At 35.4% G+C, this 16578-nt stretch overlaps 1 pseudogene across 1 annotated transcript; it reads left to right on the top strand.

Annotated features, from left to right (window-relative positions):
- Positions 1–5681: 5681 nt before the first annotated feature.
- Positions 5682–13953, top strand: LOC309659761 (olfactory receptor 5J3-like; annotated as a pseudogene). Its single transcript has one exon. The product of its transcript is annotated as an olfactory receptor 5J3-like (transcript).
- Positions 13954–16578: the final 2625 nt, after the last annotated feature.

Genomic DNA, 16578 nt, shown 5'->3' with positions numbered 1-16578 from the left:
ATTTGTTTTCTGAGATCTTGGATCATCTTCACTATCATTACTCTGAATTCCTTTTCTGGTAGATTGCCTATCTCCTCTTAGTTTTTCTTCTGGGATTTTATCTTTTTCCTTCCTCTGGGACATATTCCTCTGCTGTCTCATTTTGTTTAACTTTTTGTGATTGTGGTTTCTGTTCTGTAGGCTGCAGAATTGTAGTTCTCCTTGCCTCTGCTGTCTGTCCTCCGGTGGATGAGGCTGTCTAAGAGGCTTGTGCAGAGTTCCTGGTGGGAGGGACTGGTTTCTGCTCACTGGTGAGTGGAGCTGGGTCTTGTTCCTCTGGTGGACAGGGCCATCCAACACCACTTATTTGAAAGACTACTCTTCCTCCATTAAATTTCCCTTGTACATTTGTCAAAAATCAGTTGTGTTTAGTAGTGTGAGTCTGTCTGAGTTCTCTATTATGTTCCATTAATCTATCTCTACACCAATACAACACAGTTTAGTTATAGGGTAGAATTCTTCCCACTTTATTCTTCTTTTCAAAATATTTTAGGTATTCCAGTTCATTTACCTTTCCATTTAAATTCTGGAATAATCTTATCTACATCTACAAAAAAATTCTGCTGGAATTTGATTGGAAATGCATTAAACCTGTATATCAATTTCAGGAGAATTGACATCTTTATTATATTGAGTCTTCTAATCCATGAACACTATATGTCCCTCCATTTATTTAGATTTTTCTTTGATTTCTTTCATACACATTTTATAGTTTTCAGCATACAACTCCTTGTAAATGTTTGGTTAGGTTTACATCTAAGCATTTTTTTAAAAAAAATTGCAAATGGTATTGTATTTCTAATTTTGGTTTCCACATGCTCGTTGATAGTACATAAATGAACAGTTTATTTCTGTTTGTTTATCTGTGACATTGCTAATCGCACTTATTCATTGCAGGATGTTTTTGTTGACTTCTTTTTACATAGATCATTGTATTATCAGAAAATAACAATTTTATTTCTTCTTTCCCAATATATCTGATTTTTATTTCCTTCTCTTTCCTACTGCACTGACTAGAACTTCCAACAATATGTTGAATAAGAGTAGAGAGTAGACATCCTTACCTTGTGCCTGATCTTAAGAGGAAAGCATTCAATCTTTTACTACTAAGTATAATGTTAGATGTAGGTTTTTTGTAGCTTCTTATTATCACTTGATAAAGAAGAAGTTGAGTAAGCTCCGCTTTATTTCTTTTTTTTTTTTTCCTGAGAGTTTTTATCATGCATGGGATTTGGATTTTGTCAAATGCTTTTTCTGCATTGATCAATATAATCATGTAATTTTTCTTCTTAGGTGTTAATATGGTGAGTCACACAGGTTGATTTTTAATATTGCATCACTAATAAACCCCACTTGGAATTAGTGTATAATTATTTTTATATATTTCTGAATTCTGTATGCTAACATACTGTTAAGGATGTTCACACCTATATTTATGAAGGATATTGATCTATAGTTTTCTTTTGCTGTGATGTCTTGTCTAGTGTTGGTATCAGAGTAATACTTCATAAAATGAATTGCTAAGTGTTCCCTCCTCTTCTATTTCCTGGAAGAATTATATGTTAATTCTTCTTTAAAATTTTGGTGGAATCCTCCAGTGGACCCATCTGGGCATAGAGCTTTGCTATTTTGGATTTTTAGGGTTAGGAATTTAATTCCCTTAATAGTTATAGATGGGACAAATTAAATTATTTTTAAGATATCAGGTAAGCTGTGGTAGTTTGTGCTTTTTGAAGAACTGAACCATTTTATATAAGTTGTCAAATTTATATGTTTAGAGTTATTTGTAGTATTCCCTTATTACCTATTTGATGTCTGCAGGGTCTGTAATAATGTCCCTTGTTACATCACTGATATTGGTAATTTCTGTCTTTCTTTCTTTGCCAGTCTTACTAAGTTTGTCAATTTTATCAATCTTTTCAAAGAATCAGTTTTTCATAGATTTTCTCTATTATTTCCTGTTTTCAATTTCACTGATTTCTGCTCTTAATTTTGTAACTTCATTCCTTCTTCTTGCTTCGGGTTTATTTTGCTCTGCTTTTTCTAGTTTGTGTGCGTGTGTGTGTGTGTGTGTGTGTGTGTGTGTGTGTGTGTGTGTGTGTGTGTAGAGTTTAGATGAATAATTTTATACTTTTCCTTTTCTCTAATGTATTTAGTGTATAAATTTCCCACTCAGCACTGCTTTAGATACATCCCAGAAAGTTTGATATATGTATTCTTATTTTCATTCCATTCAATATATTTATTAATTTCCCTTGAGACATCTACTCACAGACTATTTAGAAGTGTGTTGTTTGCTTTCCAAGTGCTTGGAGACTTTACAGTTATCCTTCTGTTATTGGTTTCTAGTGTGATCCTTTTGTGGACAGAGAACATACTCTGAATGATTTCAATTCTTATAAACGTATTGAAGTTTGTTTTATATGCAGAATATAGTCTATCCTGGTATATGTTCTGTGGCACTTGAAAAGAAGGTGTTATCTGATATTGGATGGATTGTTCTATAAATGTATGTTAGATCTTGTTGGTTGATTATGTTGTTGAGTTCTTCTATATTCTTACTGACTTTCTGTCTGGTTGTTTGATCAATTGTCGAGGAATAACTATTGAAGTCTTCTACTATAATTGTGGACTTGCCTCTTTCTCCTTTTAGTATAACAGGTTTTGTTTAATATATTTCAAAGCTCTGGGGTTTTTTGGTGCATGCACATTTGGAAATACTTGGTCTTCCTGATAGATTGACTCATCATGATGTAATATTCCTCTCAACTTCTGGTAATTTTCTTTTCTCTGAAATATAATATTAATGCAACCACTTCTGCTGCCTTTTGGTTAGTATTGGCATGGCATATTTATTTTCATTCTTTTACTTTCAGTTTATCTTTGTTGCCACATTTAATGTAAGTTCTTGTAGACACATACAGTTAGCTTATATTTTTAAATCTACTGTACCAATATCTCTCTTCAATTGGTATATATAGACCAATATAATTTAAATTTAATATACTTATTGATATGTTAGGGATTAAGTCTGTATTTTTTGTTTTGTAATGCTTTCTCTGATGTTTACTTCTCTAGAGGTTTTTTCTGTGCCTTGAACTTTTAAAAATTCCATTTTGATTAACCTATAGTGTTTTGAGTGTATCACTTTGTATAATATTTTTAGTGGTTGTCTAGGAATAACATTATATATGCATAACTTATCACAGTCTACATGTATCAACATTTTATCAATTCAAGTGATACAGAGAAACCTTACCATGCTTCACATTCTTTTGTTCTCACCTATTTATTACATAATTATCTTAAATATTTCTTCTATATACATTAAAAACTACCTCAAAACCCCAGGACAACTGCAGTCATATAGCCTGCCATGGCAGGAACCAACATACCAATCAGCAGGCCTGCACCTGCCCTGGGATTGGCTGGCCCTGACCCCATCCACCAAGGGGCAACACAAGCTTTGGGACACCCCAAACCCTACAGCCAGCTGTGTCAGGCACTGGTCCAACCTAACAGCAGTCTGCATGACCTGTGGGAACTTTAGACGCTGCACCAAGACCCCAGGACCCAGCTCTGCCCACCTGTGGGCTAGTACTAGCCCCAGGACCTGGCTTCACACACTGGTCAGCAGACACCAGCCCTGGGATCTCCTGGAACCTGACTCCACTGACCAGCGAGCCAGCACTAGCCTGGGGGCCCCCTGGGGTTCCACAGACACCTGCCTCATGATCCAGCCCCAACCAGTGGCTGGCAGCCCCACACAGGCAGGACCTGGAAACCAACTGGACCAGGGCCAGCTATGCTTACCAGACCACTCATAGTAGTCAGCCTGCCACAAAAGAAGGACCCACACAACCCACATAATGGACATCCCTAGAGCATATAGCTCAAATGACCAGAGGAGAGTGCACTGCTGGGGTGCATAGAAAGTCTCTTACAAAAGGTCATTTCTCCAAAATCGGGAAATATAACCAACATACCAGATAAATAGAAATAACAACAGCAAGTTAGGCAAAATGAGATGACAGAGGAACATATTCCAAATGAAGGAACTAGATAAAACCCCAGAAGAATAACTAAGTGATGTGGAGATAGGGAATCTACCTGATAAAGAGTTGAAGGTAATGATCATAAAGATGATCAAAGAACTTCAGAGAAGAATGGATGCCCACAGTGAGAAGTTAGAATTTTGTAACAAAAAATTAGAAAATATAAATAACAACCAAAGAGAGATGAAGAATACAATACTGAAATAAAAAATACACTAGAAGGAATAAACAGGAGACTAAATGATACAGAGGAATGAATCAATGAGCTGGAAAACAGAGAAGTGGAAATCACTGAAGATGAACAGAAAAAAGAAAAAAGAAAAAAATAAATGAGGGCAGTTTAAGAGACTTCTAGGACAACATCAAGTATACTGCCATTTGCATTATAGGAATCCCAGAAGGAGAAGAAAAAGAGAAAGGGACAGGGAACATATATGAAGACATAATAGCTGAAAATGTCCCTAACCTGGGAAATTAATCAGACATCCAAGTCTATAACCAAGATTATAATGATACAAGCTTACCTCAGGAAACAAGGCAATCTCAATTAAACAACCTAACCTTATACCTAAAGGAAGTAGAAAAGAAAGAAAAACCCCCAAAAGTTAATAGAAGAAATCATAAAGATCAGAGCAGAAATAAATAAAATAGAGACTAAAAATACAATAGAAAAGATCAATGCAACTAAGAGCTGATTCTTTGAAAAGATAAACAAAATTGATAAACCTAGAGCCAGACTCATCAAGAAATAAGAGAGAGGGCCCAAATCAACAAAATCGGAAATGCAAAAGGGGAAGTTACAACTGATAACACAGAAATACAAAGAATCATAAGAGATTACTACAAAGACATATGCCAATAAAATAGAAAACGTAGAGAAATGGACAAATTCCTAGAAATACACAATCTCCTAAGACTGAATCAGGAAGAGACAGAAAATATGAAAAGACCAATCACCAGTAATGAAGTTGAACCAGTAATAACAAACAAAAACAAACAAACAAACAAACAAAAACTTCCAACAAACAAAAGTCCAGGACCAGATGGCTTCACGGGTGAATTCTAACAGACATTTAGAGAAAAGTTAATGACTATCCTTCTCAAAATATTCCAAAAAATGGCAGAGGAAGGAATGAACTCATTCTATGCAGCCAATGTCACCCTGATACTGAAACCAGGCAAAGATATCACACAAAAAAAGAAAATTATAGGCCAATATTACTGATGAACATAGATGCAAAAATCCTTAACAAAATATTAGCAAACTAAATCCAACAATACATTAAAAGGATCATATACCTGGATCAAATGGGATTTGTCACAGGGATGCAAAGATGGTTCAATATCTGAAAATCAATCAATGTGATACACCACATTAAAAAACTGAAGAAGAAAAACCACCTGATCATCTCAATCGATACAGAAAAAAATTTTGATAAAATTCAACATCCATTTACAATTTAAAAAAACTCTTAATAAAGTGTATATAGAGGGAACACAACTCAACATAATAAAGATCTTATATGAGAAGCCCATAGCTAACATCATACTCAATGGTGAAAAGCTGAAAGCATTTCCTTTAAAATCACTTACTTATTATCTCACAGTTTTGTGGGTCAGAAGGCCAGGCACAGCATGGCTCAGCTGGATGCTCTGTCTCATTGAAGTACACAGCATGAGCCTAGCTCAAACTGAAATCACAGTGTGTCATCTGGACTGGGTTCTTATCTAGAGACTCTGGGGAAGATTCCACCTTCACCTTTATTCAAGTTGTTAGAAAAATTTAGTTTCTTATGATTTTAGGACCAACTGTTAAACCGTTACCTTAACACACGGCCCCCTTCATCCTCAAGCCAACAATGACACATAGAATTCTACTTGTGATTTGAATCTCCGAATTCATCTTCTACTCTGCTTTTAAGGGCTCATGTGGTTAGATAAGGCACACTTGAATAATACAGGATAATCTCTGTATTTTAAAGTCAGGTGATGAATAACCTTAACTACATCTGCAAATTCCCTTCTGCCACAGAATGTAACAAATTCTCATGAATAACACCAGGGGGAAAAGGTCATGGAGGCTATTTCATACCCAGTAAATTAGAATTTGATATTGTGACTTCTTCCCAAGGAAGAAGGAGGTTGGGAAGAAAAATATTTTGGTTCCAGTTTAATTCATCAACTGCTATTTTTCAATGTCAGTGCTTAACACTGAATTTCCTTCCTTCCTTAATTCTCACAAAAGTTTTATAGAGTACATATGGATTAATGAGAGATATATCCCTCACCTAATAGAAATTATAGACTGATAGGGGAGTCAAACGAACTAATAGGTAATAGTGAAGGCATGACAGGTAATCACAGGGGCAAAGGAGCATGGGAATGAGGTGGAATGCATATATCCTAGTCTCAAAGTGTCAAACTACACTATCTAGAAGAGATGTAATTTAATCCATGAAATAAAGGATGAGTGTTAGTTCTCCCTGTGTTTGTCCCTGTATCTTGTTGTCTTTTCATTTCCTAATTTTCGTTTCAATTGAGAAAGAACTCAAAGAAATGGAAAATCAAGGTGTGGTGGCTGTATTCATCTTCCTAGGACATTCCAACCATCCTGAATTATAAGGGTCATTCTTCCTGGTCTTCTTGATCATTTATCTGATAACTCTTCTGGGAAATACTTTCACATTAACAATGGTCAGAGTCAATCCTGCCCTCCATACGCCAATGTATTATTTTCTCAGCACTTTGAGTTTCTTGGACATCTTCTACTCATCTACCACCATTTTGGTCATGCTGGTGAACTTATTCTAGGAGAAGAAAACCAATTTGTATGAGCGCTGCCTTTCCCAGATCTTATTCCTTGTGACCTGTGCTGGTGCTGGTGCTGACGCTGTCTTGTTGGCTGCTGTGACATGACCAATATGTAACCATTTGCCACCTTCTTCAATATCTGCTCCTCATGAGTCTGAAGGTCTGCGTATATTTGTTGAGTGGGACTTGACTGTATGGGCTAGAGAATTCTGTGAAACACACAGTGCTGACACTCTCTGTGGACCCAACCAGGTCAGCCACTTTCTCTGTGACATCCCATTGCCCCTGAAGTTCTCCTGCTCAGACACCTCTCTCAGTGGGTCTGTGTTCCATATGGCCAGCACCACCACTGGCCTGAGCTCATGCCTATTTACTGCAGTGTCGTACATGCTCATCATCTCTGACATCCTTAGCATTCCCTCTGCCCAGGGCAGGAGTAAGGCCTTCTCTACCTGTGCATCCCACCTCCCTGTGTTTGGTACAGCCAACTTAAACTATAACAGACCCAGTATAAGCTACATCCTGGACTTCCTGGTCTCTGTGCCATGCTGTGTTGTGGCCCCTATGTTTAACCCTGTCATCTACAGCCTGAGAAAAAAGGAGATCAAGGGGGCCCTGAGGAAGTGGATGGAAAAGGTGAATTCTCTAGTAATATCAGTGAATAGATCAATATTTTTCATTCTGGAGAATTTCTTTTTGTCTTTTCTTTTTCTCTTTTTCCAGTTGATCACATTTATTTGTATGATAACTTTTTAATTTATTAAAATATCATTTTAAATAATTCTTTTTAACCATTTTTAAATTGTGTATATTTAAGGCATACAACATGTTGATTTGATATGCATATACATATCATATCATATGAAATGGTTATTACAGTCAAGCAAATTAACATACCATCCCCTCAAAAAGGGAATCCCCTTACACTGTTGGGAATGAAAATTGGTGCAGCCACTATGGAAAACAGTATGGAGCATCCTCCTAAAAACTGAAAATAGAGTTGCCATCCCAGCAATCCCACTCCTGGGCATATATCCGGACAAAACTATCATTTAAAAAAGATACATGCACCCCTATGTTCACAGCAGCACTATTCACAATAGCCAAGACATGAAAACAACCTAAATGTCCATCAACAGATGAATGAATAAAGCAGATGTGGTACATATATACAATGGAGTACTACTCAGCCATAAAAAAGAATGAAATAATGCCATTTGCAGCAACATGGATGAATCTAGAGATTATTATACTAAGTGAAGTAAGTCAGAAAGACAAAGATGGATACCATATGATATCACTTATATGTGGAATCTAAAATATGACACAAATGAACTTATCTATGAAACAAACAGATTCACAGACATACAGAACAGACTTGTGGTTGCCTAGAGGAAGGGGGGAGGGGAGGGATGGATTGGAAGTCTGGGGTTAGCAGATGCAAATTATATATAGAATGGATAACCAACAAGGTCTTATTGTATAGCAGAGGGAACTATATTCAATATCCTGTGATTAACCATAATGGAAAAGAATATGAAAAAGAATGTACACATATGTATAACTGAACCACTTTGCTGTACAGCAAAAATTAACACCTCACTGTAAATCAACTATATTTCAATAAAATAAATTTAAAAAACATATCATCTTCTCACAGTTACCAAACTTTTGTGATAAGAGCACCTGAAATCTACTCTCTTAGCATATCTCCAGTATTCAATACAGTATTATTATCTATAATCATGATGAAGTACATTAGATCTCCAAACTTATTCATCCAAACTATATAACTACAACTTTGCACTCTTTGACAAACATCTCCCTGTTTTCCCCACCACACTTTCCCCAGCTCCTGGTAACCATCATTCTACTCTCTGCATCTATGAGTTTAACTTTTTTAGATTCCACATATAAGTGAGATCATGCAGTATTTGTCTTTCTGTGCCTGGCTTATTTCATAGCATAATGTCCTCCAGGTTCATCTATGTTGTCACAAATGACACAATTTTCTTCCTTTTTTAAGGCTGACTATATCCATTGTACATATATATCAAATTTTCTTTATCTATTCATCTGCTCATGAACACTTAAGTTGATTCCATATTTGGCTATTGTGAATGTTTCAATGAACATGGGATATCTCTTCTAGACTCTTTTCATTTCCTTGGGATATAGACCCAGCAGTGGGATTACTGGATCATATAGTAGTTCTATTTTTAATCTTTTGAGGAACCTCCATACTGTTTTCCATGATGGCTATATCAATTTACATTTCTACCAACAGTGCACAAGTGTTCCCTTTTCTCCACATTCTTGCCAACACTTGTTATCTTTTGTCTTCCTGATAATAGCCATTCTAACAGACATAAGATGGTATCTCACTTTTATTTTGATGTGCATTTCTGTGATGAATAGTAATGATTAACATTTTTTCATATACCTGTTGGCCATTTGTATGTCTTCTTTTGAGAAGTGTCTATTCAGGTCCTTTGCCTATTTTTTAATCAGGTTTTTCTTCTCAGTATTGTGTTCTATGAGTTCCTTATATATTTTGGATATGAGCTTCTTAATCATATGTATGGTATGAAAATATTTTCTCTTATTCCATAAATTTCTCTCCACTCTCCGGATTGTTTCCTTTGCTGTGCAGAAGTGTATTTAGCTTAATGCAATCCCATCTGTCTATTTTGCTTTTGTTGCTTGTGCTTCTGGGGTCGTATCTAAAAACCATTGCCCAGACCAATGTCAAGAAGCTTTTGCCCTATGTTTTCCTCTAGTAGTTTTAGTTTCAGATTTGACATTTAAGTTTTTAATCATTTTTAGTTGATTTTTGTATACGGAGTGAGATAAGTGTCCAGTTTCATTCTTCTGCATGAGGATAATGTTTTCCCAATACCATTTATTGAAGATACTTTCCTTTCCCCATTTTGTGTTTTGGTACCTTTGCCAAAGATCAAGTGACCATAAATGCATGGATTTATTTCTGGGCTCTCTATTCTGTTCCATTGGTCCATTTGTTTTATTCCATTTATGATCATGCTATTTTGGTTACTATAAATTTGTAGTCTATTTTGAGATCTGGTAGTGTGATGCCCCCAGCTTTGTCCTTTTTACTCAAGATTGCTTTGGCTATTTGGTGCCTTTTGTGATTACATACAAATTCTATGATTATTTGTTCTATCTCTGTGAAAAATGCCAATGGAATTTTGGTAGGGATTGCAATGAATCTGTAGATCACTTTGCATAGTTTAGACATCTTACAATATTAGTTTTCCTAATTCATGAACATAAATATCTTTCTATTTATTTATGTCTTCAATTTCTTTCATCAATGTTTTATAGTTTTTAGTGTACAGATCTTTCACCTCTTTGGTAAAATTTATTCTAGGTATTTTTTGATGCTATTGTAAACAGAATTGTTTTCTTAATTTCTTTTTTCATATAGTTTGCTATTAGCGCATAGAAATGAAACTAATTTTTGTAAGCTGATTTTGTATACTACATCTTTATTAAATTGTTTATTAGTTCTAACAGTTTTTTTGGTGGAGTCTTTAGGGTTTTGTGTATATAATATTATGTCATCTGCAAACAGAGACAATTTTACTTCCTCCTTTCCAATTTGGATGTCTTTTATTCCTTTTTCTTGCCTAATTGATCTGTCTAGGACTTCCAGTATTATAGTGAATAGAAGTGATGAGAGTTGGCATCATTGCCTTGTTACTGATCTTAGAAGAAAAGGGTTCAGCTTTTCACTGTTGAGTATGATGTTAGCTGTGGGCTTGTCAATATATGGCCTTTATTATGTTGAGGTACATTCCTTCCATATCTAATTTGTTAAGACTTTTTATCATGAAAGTGTGCTGAACTTTGTTAAATGCTTTTCCTGCACCAATTGAGATGAACATATAATTTTTATTCTTCATTCTATAATGTGGTATATCACATTTAATGATTTGCATATATTGAACCAGCACTGCACCCCAGGGATGAATCCCACTTGCTCATGGTGTATGATCCTTTTTAGTGTGCTTTTAGTTTGCTACTTTTTTTTTTTTTTTTTAAGGGATTTTGTATCTATGTTCAAAGGGATATTGTATTGTAATTTTCTTGTAGTGTACTTGTTTAGCTCTGGTATCAGTGTAATGCTGGGAATTTGGAAGTACTACCTCCTCTTCAATTTTTTGGAAGAGTTGAGAAGAATTGGTATTAATTCTTCTTTAATTGTTTGGCAGAATTCACCAGTGAAGCCATCCTGACATTTTCCTTGTTGGGAGATTTTTGATTACTGGTTCAATCTCCTTACTTGTTATTGGTCTCCTCAGATTTTCTATTTCTGATTTGGTCTTAACAGATTGTATGCTCTATGAATTTATCCATTTTTTTCTAGGTTGTCCAATTTGTTGGTGTATAAATGTCTATAATAGTATCTTACAATTCTTTGTATTTCTGTGGTAACTGTTACAATGTTTCCTCTTTCATTTATAATTTTATTTGTCTTCTTTCCTTTTTTTCTTGTTAGTCTAGCAAAAGGTTTGTCAATTTTGTTTATCTTTCAAAAACCCAACTCCTAGTTTCATTGATCTTTTCTATTTTTATCTAGTCTTTATTTAATTTATTTCTGCTCTGATCTTTGTTATTTTCTTCCTTCTGCTAACATTAGGTTTAGTTTGTTGTTTTTCAAGTTTCTTCTGGTACAAAGTTACATTATTTTTTGAGATCTTTTTTTTTTTTCCTAATGTAGGCACTTATCACTATAAATTTCCCTTAGAACTGCTTTTGCAGCATCCCATAAGTTTTGGTATGCTGTATTTTCTTTTTTTGATCTCAAGATATTTTTATTTCTCTTTTGATTATCTTCTTTGACCCACTGTTTACTTGAGAGTGTGTTAATTTCCACCTATTTATGAATTTTCAAAATTTTCTCCTGTTACTGATTTCTAAACATTATGGTTGGAAAAGATATTTGATATGATTTCAATCTTCTTAAATTTGCTAAGACTTGGTTTGTGACCTATTTTATGATCTATCCTGAAGAATGGTCCGTGTGCACTTAAGAAGAATGTATATTCTACTGCTGTTGGATGGAACATTATGTATATGTCTGTTAGGTCAATTTGGTCTATAGTGTTGTTCAAGTCTGCCGTTTTCTTATTGATTTTCTGTTTGGATGATCTATCCATCGCTGAAAGTGACATATTGAAATTCCCTACTATTATTGTATTACTAATTCTCCTTTCAGTTCTGTTAAGATTTGCTTTATATATTTAAGTGCTCTGACGTTGGGGATATATATATTTATAACAGTTATATCATTTTGATGAATTGACCCCTTTAGCATTGTACAGTTGTCTTCTTTGTCTTTCATGACAGTTTTTGACTTAAAGTCTATTTTGTCTAAGTATAGCCATTCCTGCTCTCTTTTCATTGCCACTTGCATGGAATATCTCTTCTCATCCCTTCACACTCAGCCTACGTGTGTTCTGAAGACTAAAGTGAGTCTCTTGTAGACAGTATATTGTTCTAGCTTTTAAAAAAATAATCCATTTAACCACTCTGTGTTTTTTGATTGGAAATTTTAATCCATTTATATTTAAAGAAATTATTGATAAGTGAGGATTTGCTATTTCCATTTTGCAAATTTTTCTTTACTGTTTTGTAGTTTCTTTCTTTCTCTCTTATTGTCTTTCTTTGTGATTTGATGCTTTTTTGGGTAGAGGTATGCTTTGATTCCTTTCTCCTTATCTTTTATGTGTATACTTCAAGTTTTTTACTTGTGGTTACCATGAGGATTACATAAACATTTTATAGTTATAACAGTCTATTTTAAGCTGATAACAACTTAACTTTAAGTGATAACACTTAACTTTGACTGCATACAACTTTACACTTTAACTTCTCATAATTCCACATTTTATGTTATTGACATCACAATTCAAATATTTTATATATTATATATCCATTAACAAATCATTGTAGCTATAGTTATAATGAATACTTTGTCTTTTTACTTTTATGATAGTTAAAAGTAATTTTTATACCACTATTACAATATGAGAGCATTTAGAATTTGACTATGAGTTTTATACTTTCATATGTTTTCATGTTGTTAGTTAGCATCCTCTCATTTCAACTTAAAGAACTCCCTTTAGCATTTCTTGTAAGGCAGGTCTAGTAGTGATGAATTTAATTATGGATAATTTCTTGTGTGTAGAAAAAAATGGACGTTCTGGCTGACATTGCTCTCTCAATATAGCATCTCTTTACATCTGTTGTGTTCCATTCTACCAGGGCAAACAATTACAACTGTGCTGAGCATTTGACACATTGTAATCTCATGTTCATTGTGTTCTTTCCAGTGAACTGATTTTCACAACTCCAAAACAAGTACCATATCCATAAGAAGTCACTCATAATTTCCCCCCGAAACCTCCAACCCTAGGAAAGTATTAATCTACTTTCTATCTCTATGGATTTGCCTATTCTGGGATTTAACATAAATGGAAATATACAATATGTGGGCTTTTGTGTCTAGTTTCTTTCCTTTAGCATAATGTTTTCAAGCTTCATCCATGCTGTAGCATGTATCAGTACTTCATGCCTTTTTATGCCAAATAATATTCCACTGTGTGGATATATCACATTTTATTTATCCAATTATCAGTCGATAGACATTTGGATTGTATCCACTTTTTGGCCATTATGAATAATGCTGCTATTAACATTGTGTACAAGTTTTTGCAGATTTATATTTTTATTTCTCTTGAGTATGTATCTATGAGTGGAACTGCTGGGTTATATAGTAACTCTATGCATAAACTTTTGAAGAACTGCCAGGCCGTTTTCCAAAACACCTGCATAATTTTACATTACTACTAACAGTGTTTGAGGGTTCCAATTTCTCCACACCCTCACCAACACTTGTTATTAGTTTTTTTGGTGATAGCCATCCTAGTGGGTAGAGTGGTATCTCATTGATTTTTTTTTTCTTTTTGTATTTCACTAATGGCTAATGATTCTAAGGTCTTTCATAAGCACCATTTCTGTACTTCTTTTTTTTTTTTTTTTTTGTGTTTTTTCAGGTTTCTTTTTTTTTTTTTTTTCCACACACACACACTGTATTTTATTTTTACAAGAGATAAATAGCCTGACACCAAGCATTGTACATGGAAGCATGTACTTCTTAACATACAGAAAAACCCATGTTGCTAATGGGATTTTTTAAACTTTAGAGACTTAACTCTTCACCCTAATGTTTATATTCTAATTTTGGTGGGGTAAAATACTGCAAGATTTTCAAACGTATAGCCTTCTCCCCTTCTATGACCTACAGAGATGTTTGATGGCTCTGCAATTTTTCCTTTAGAACCCACATCAACAGTGTCATCTCCAGGTCATGAGAAATGGCAGAACCAGAAATCAGGGGACATGAAGGCATAAGGATGCTGGTGGGGAAGAAAGGAAGCACCACGTCTAGGTGAGCAGACCTAATTAGGAATGACTTGGTGCCAAGAGAGCAGATATGCTGTTAGTACTGCAGCTTCAGATACATGTCCAGTTGAACATGCAACATGAGGAGTCTAGTTCCAAGATCCAAGGCCATGGCTACCAGAACAAGTGGAGAAAATTCCCTGGTGCTTTGTAGAATCCCAACTAAATGAACATACATCCATGCATCTCCTTTCTTTTCCTAATGGGAAGGAGGAGAAGGCAGTCTGTCAGGCTTTAGCCACCGACATCCTAACAAAAAATCTAGCACTGAAATTCACCCACAAATGTTCCAAAAGAGATGAGAAGCTGATCTCCTCATTGCATGCTGGGAGAAAATGATTGCCACGACTTTAATGAATCACAAGAGAATCAACTGCACTTCATTTTTACAGTTTCTATTCAGGCTTTTGCCCTTGAGTTGTATTTGCACTCTGAGGAGTCCCGGAATAGCTGCTTAGAGAGAGATTACATGGGTACTCCCAAAAGGTCAGTCCATAGGCACTTATAAATGTCCATTCTAGAAAAATGAGTTCCTAGAGATATCAAAGAAGGATTTTCAACTCTTGCATTAGGAAATGAGCATGCTCAAGGCAGCTCCTAGAATGGAAGGTCCCTCTCATGATGCATGGCAGTCAACAGCCTGTTTTACAAAGAGTGACCTTTCCAGTCCAGGAACTAGAGTGAGAGCACCAAGCCCTGCCACCAAAGCCAGAAATCCAAGGCTTTTGGCAAGAGTCGGTGGTAAGTAGTTTAGTTACCATCACAGTTGAGAAAAATACTGCCAAGTGTCAGGATATATTTACTTCTTAAGAGCATATTATAAAATATTAAACATATTTTCATGGCATTTATGTAATGCATAGGTTTAATATCATTTTTGTGTGTATCAATGTCTATAATAGTAATAATAAAACCAGAGTTAAAATGACCTTAGTGATTATCTATTTGAAAGCCTGAGGGAGGCCTGAATACCTTAAGTAAGATAATATGAGGAGAAAAGTTTTCATGGTAAATAATGTATAATGCATAGTATTACTCCTACTCTAATTTTGATAAGCAAGACAGAAAGAAAGCATTATCTCTTAGGCTACATTATAGTATGACATTAAGGGCACACTTGTTTAAATAAAATGTAATTAAATTTGCATAAAACATATTTGGAAACTCCCTTTGTTCACTAACTAGGGGGTTCTCATCTTTATGTTGCAACACACTGGTGTTTGGGAAATGTGTTGCAAGCAATTTATTAACTGTAATAAAGCCTTGCAGCTTGTGAGTCATTTTCTTCTCTTATAGTTTCTTTTTAGAAATCTCATAGATTCAGGGTTATTCCTATATAATTTCATTCTCACTCATTTGCCTTTGAGATGATTTATTGATTGGGAAAGAATGAAGCAGAGTTGCTGCTCTCTGGTTGGGAACTGAGCCATAGCCACCACGTGGTCTCCATTGGAACCACTTCTTATGGGAAAGGAGAACAGTAAGACCACCACAGGCAAAGGGGCCATGGTGCCACATTTATAACCTCATATAATGTTATTTTTCTCTGGTCAGAAAGCTGTTTGCACCAGAACCCCTGGACAGAAACGTCCTCCTGATTCAGCTGAGATGTTTTTTCTCAATCTCTTCTTTCTCTCTGGGCCTGACTACAGTGCTGGATTTTGTATTTTCCCTTTTCCACTGACTTCAACCTGGGTTTTTTGTAAGTGGTCTTTGCACCCCAAGGCTTGGCTCCACATTCAGCTTCAGTAGGCAGCGGGATCAGATGCCACTGAGAGTATGAGCCTCCATGTTGGTGGGGTCAAGGACCTGAGATTCCCTCTCCTGGAGAGGTCATCAGTGGAGGCCAGCCCTTCTCCACTCTGACAATCACATTAATGAGAAGGAACTCAAATTTTAACAATGGCTCTCTGCTGTCCATGGGATAGACTGGTGGACAGGTGCAGTTTCCTGTTGGATCCCTATAGAGCCACCCTCTTCTCAAACCTAAGACTAAATACACTGGCTAGGAGATGACCATCTATATCACATCTGAGGCAGAGATGTATGTTGAGAAATCCTTGTCTGATAAACACTTCCTGCTCTCATGCTGGGGCTGCCTAGGGGTAGGGATAATGGTAGAAAAGCAAGAGTCAATCACTCAAATCTTTCTGTAAGTATAGTATAAATTCAAGAAATTGGT

Source organism: Balaenoptera physalus, assembly GCF_965194825.1.
Source record: "Balaenoptera physalus genome assembly, chromosome: 1".
NCBI lineage: Eukaryota > Metazoa > Chordata > Mammalia > Artiodactyla > Balaenopteridae > Balaenoptera > Balaenoptera physalus.
The sequence above is the reverse complement of the archived record's forward strand: the minus strand, read 5'-3'. Positions and strand labels throughout refer to the sequence as shown.